We start from the raw sequence: 4,447 nt of genomic DNA, 5'->3' as shown, positions 1-4,447 counted from the left end.
CATCTTTTCTTGATGCATTCTGCATCATTCAATAATTTGCCCAGTGAATCTTTCAATAACGAAAGTCGAGGCTTGAATTTTTTCTTCAGTTCTTCAGTTTATGGGCTGCAAAACCCAAATCTTTTCTCCTTAAGGTATAATCAATCCATGACAGTGTTGTTGTTGTTGTTGTTGCTAAGTACAGACAAGTCAGTTCAGACTCATAGCAACCCTATATAGAGTTTCCCAAGAGTTGCCAATGAGTTTGAACCATCGACCTTGCAGTTCAAACTGACCTTGAGGTATGGTGCTTAACCTATGGCACCACACCAGGACTCCATAGTAGTATTAAAACAGAAGTTTTTTTGAAAAATAATTACATGTTTTATATGTAAAAATTATTGAAGTTTAACACTGTAATCAAATTCCAAAGAAAGTGATACAGGCAGGTTTTGAAACTTACAAAGAACCTTTTGCTGGCCTCACCTTCAATCCTCACAATTGGATTATGAGATCAGCTTTACAGGTGAAGGAAAAATACTCAGGAAAATAACTGACTTGCCCAAGGATATGTAGTTCTCAAGTGAGCAAGCAAACATTCATATACAGGTCTTTTAACTTCACTCCTAAAAATCCCAGGATTTTTCATTTGCAGATCAGCTGTCTCCTGCTCTTCTTCCACCCCATTTATAACAATGATAAGGATAAGGAGAAACCCAAGGTAGATCCATCAAAGGAAGTTTTCAAGAAGGAGCCAGAGCTTGATAAAGCAGTCTTCTCTAGGAAGAAAGCTGCAGGCTGGGTATTCCAGGAAGGTGACCACCAATGACCTGGGTGCAGCCATGAGACAGCCAAGGATGAACAAGGAAAGAAGGATGTGGGTAGAACAGTGTGTCTCCTAATTTGATTTGAAAAGAACTTAGAAGAATTCATTCTTTCATCCATATCCATAGTGGATTATTTTGAACAAGGACCTTTGTTCTTTTTTATTTGCTTTTTTTTCTGCTTCACTAGAGTATATAAATAGAATATCAGCCAAAAGCAACATGTGCCCCTAGAGCTTCTCAGTTGGCATCTGCTGCATCTCCCCTTTCCCCATCCATCCTGGAGGGGGGGCAGGATATGGAAAGGGGAAATAGTATGCCATTTAACACACGTTAAAGACAAATGAACACTGGAACCACAAAACATGATCTGGAGGACTTTTTAAAACCTTATAAAAAACAAAGAAGTACTAAAGTGAATTTTATTCACTTATTTGATAATATATGTTATCGGTTTACCTATACCCTAAAGATTGAATTCCAAAACCACAAAATAATAAAAATCAGAATAACCTATTATAAATGCTACTCTAACCATAATTTTCTATATTTTTTTGTGACATCTGCAATTTGTGGCTATCATCCACCAAATAATCAAAAGAAGTATAATTTAGTCCTAATGTAAAGCTGTAGCCTATTAAATTAAATGACACGACTTTTCTGGACAGTTCTCTTTGTCAATCAATAACCTATCCTTTCTCATATACATAAATACATATATGAGGTTATTGCTATAGAGCACTGAGTTTCAGTTTATGATGATGGAAAAATCACATTATGGGTTGGGTTGCACAGGTGATTGATATAATTGCTGAGGTTTAAATTGTACACCTGTAAAAAATTGAATTGGCAAAAGTTGTACGATAGATTTACAACAACAAAAGAGCAGCTGCTAAGACTGCTTATGTACAACAAAACACCTCTCGGGATCTGGGTCCTTGGTTTGGAGGCTTAGGGTAATGGTGTCATGGGGCAACCCAGTTGTTGTTGTTGTTAAGTGCCGTCGAGTCTGTTCCGACCCATAGCGACCCTGAACAGGGTTTCCGAGGCTGTAAACCTTTATGGGAGCAGAAAGCCTCATCTTTCTCCTGTGGAGCAGCTGGTAGTTTCGAACTGCTGACCTTGCGATTTGCAGCCCGATTTGTAACCACTATGCTACCAGAGCTCCTAGGAGGGGGGTGGAGGGGAGAACAACCCAGTTAACTGGTCTTATATTGCGTTACTGCTTTGGTTCTATCTCCTACTTTATTGTGTAGTGCCTGAGGTCTTAAAAATTTGCAAACAGCCATCCAACACACAACATTCATCAGGAGCAACAGAGGAAGAAGGAAAGTCCAAAATAGGAGGAGAAAATGGAATCTGTGACTAGTTGCCTCCTTTGCTATGTAATCAGAAGAACTATATGGTGCCTAGCTGTCATTACTGAACATTTTGATCAAAGACTCTATAAAAGAATCCTGATCAAAAGGCAGAAAATGCAGAACAGTATTTTAAATTCTTACAGACTTGACATTCTGGAACCACAGAGGCCTGTATAAACCTCCAAAACTACTGACTTGAAATTATCTTGAAGGCTTAAATTAAAAATATCTCCTGAAGTCATCTTAAAACCAAACAGTAGCTAACTTAACTAGTAAAGAATGTATGCCTTGAGCATTATGCTCTTTTAAGAACTATCTATATAAGGTAAAATTGATGACAATACCACAAAAGATTAGATAGGAACCTAGGAGACAGTGAATTTGTGTTAATAGGGGGAGGACAATTTAGAAAAGGAAGGTGAGGATGGTTGCAGAGCTTAAAGAATGTAACAATGTCTATGAATTCAGAAATTGTTGAATTGGTGTGTGTTCTGCTATGTATATCGTCAACAACAACAAAAAGTAAATTATTTGAAGAGTGCCAACAGATGAATTCCGTAGGATTGAAAAGTCAAGGAAATTCACATATTTTGAAAACCAAACACCAAGGCTCATTTCCCCTTTAAAATAATTTGTCCTTGTCAGATATAAAATATAATTATTTTAGAGATATGAATTAGCACTTAAGCCCCTTATTAAAAGAAACTAGGAAAAAATAGTTTAGTATATACTTAATTTACTATGCTAAGTGTTTCCTTAAATAAAAATAATCAAATGGAAAATTGAAACAGTAAGTAGAAAACCCTGGCATTGATAAAACATGAACACAGAAAGTTCACATCTAAACCCTAAGCTTCTTATGACAAACATCTACATAAGGAACAAAAACCAAAACGTGCATATCATTTTATGCAGTGAAAAATGTAAGATACATAGTTGAGAATATTATTTGCACTACATAGAAATGATGTCCTGGGTCAAACAGAAACTAACATATTCAGGAACAGTATGTATGGAATATTCAAATATGAGTCCCTAAATGATTTTATTTTGCTGTTTATTTTGCATAACATAATTGTAGCTGTTACAAGGTCACAGGGATGTAATGGAAAATACTAAACAATTATTTAATAACAGGGTTAGAAAACAAACAATAAAAATGTAACAGAAAATAACAACTCTGAAGTTGTTATTCTGAGTTCCTACCTTGTAACTCTGGCCCCAAAACTAAAATAATGTAGAACATTTTCAAAAGAAAAGTTGATGGAATTTAAAAGAAATGCCAAGTACTAAAAATAAATCACAAGGGAACAGAAACAAAGCAGTTGTTATTTCAGTATCACAGCGCCACCCATTGGCTGAAGTCTTTATAGAAAATGAGACCTAGCCATAAAATAAGATAAATTATCGGAATAAAAAGGAAAATAACACTGATTACTTTGATTCATTTGGATATCAGGAATTGATAACAAAGCAGAACTATCTATTTTACTTTATTTCTGTATGAAAAAAAAAAAAACTGTAAGATATGTTTACAAGGGTGAATTTTATTAATCTTGAAATACAAATTTATAATCTCCATGTGCTACATGACTTAAATCTTATAATAAAGACAATTAACATATGAAGTGTCATTTCAGGTCTATAAATTAATACATAATAAAAAGGGTCTCTAAGCAGATGAATACTTGCATGTCATTCCAAAGGAATAAATTATATAATATTTATAATATATTTAAAGGTTACTGATACCCACAATTTATCAGCCCTACCTCCACCTTTACCAGATAACAATATATAAAAACTAGACTTAAAAACATAGCTGTAAGAAAGGACACTTAGATAACTAGGAAAAATAAGTGTTTTCTTTAAAGTACCACAGCACCTTTGTAGTCTAAAATACATTTACCTAATGCAATCTCCTCTCATTCTGATGGTATATTTAGTTGTTGTTTTCTAAAGGGTTCTTGTTTATTTTCTTAAATTTTAATATTCTTAAAACTTTCAGCAATAGAAAGTATTTGAGGGTAACTTCTCAAGCAGCCTTCCTTTTAAGACCTAGAATTACACAGAAAGGCTTGGCATCAGTTTAATCAGTTTAATTCACAGGAGCCTGTTGAATGCTGATCTCTAAAGACCAGGCCAGAATTCTTCCGTAAACATGACCCACATCTTGCAAGTTAGAATTCAAAAATAGGCTCAAGGCAGTCAGTGCAAGCTTCAAGTTTCTTTAGCTTGATGATAATTATCACCTGGTCTGCAAAAGCCACGTTCTTGGCCTGC

The sequence above is a fragment of the Chrysochloris asiatica genome, unplaced genomic scaffold (assembly GCF_000296735.1).
Source record: "Chrysochloris asiatica unplaced genomic scaffold, ChrAsi1.0 scaffold00002, whole genome shotgun sequence".
NCBI lineage: Eukaryota > Metazoa > Chordata > Mammalia > Afrosoricida > Chrysochloridae > Chrysochloris > Chrysochloris asiatica.
Note: the sequence above shows the minus strand (reverse complement) of the source record.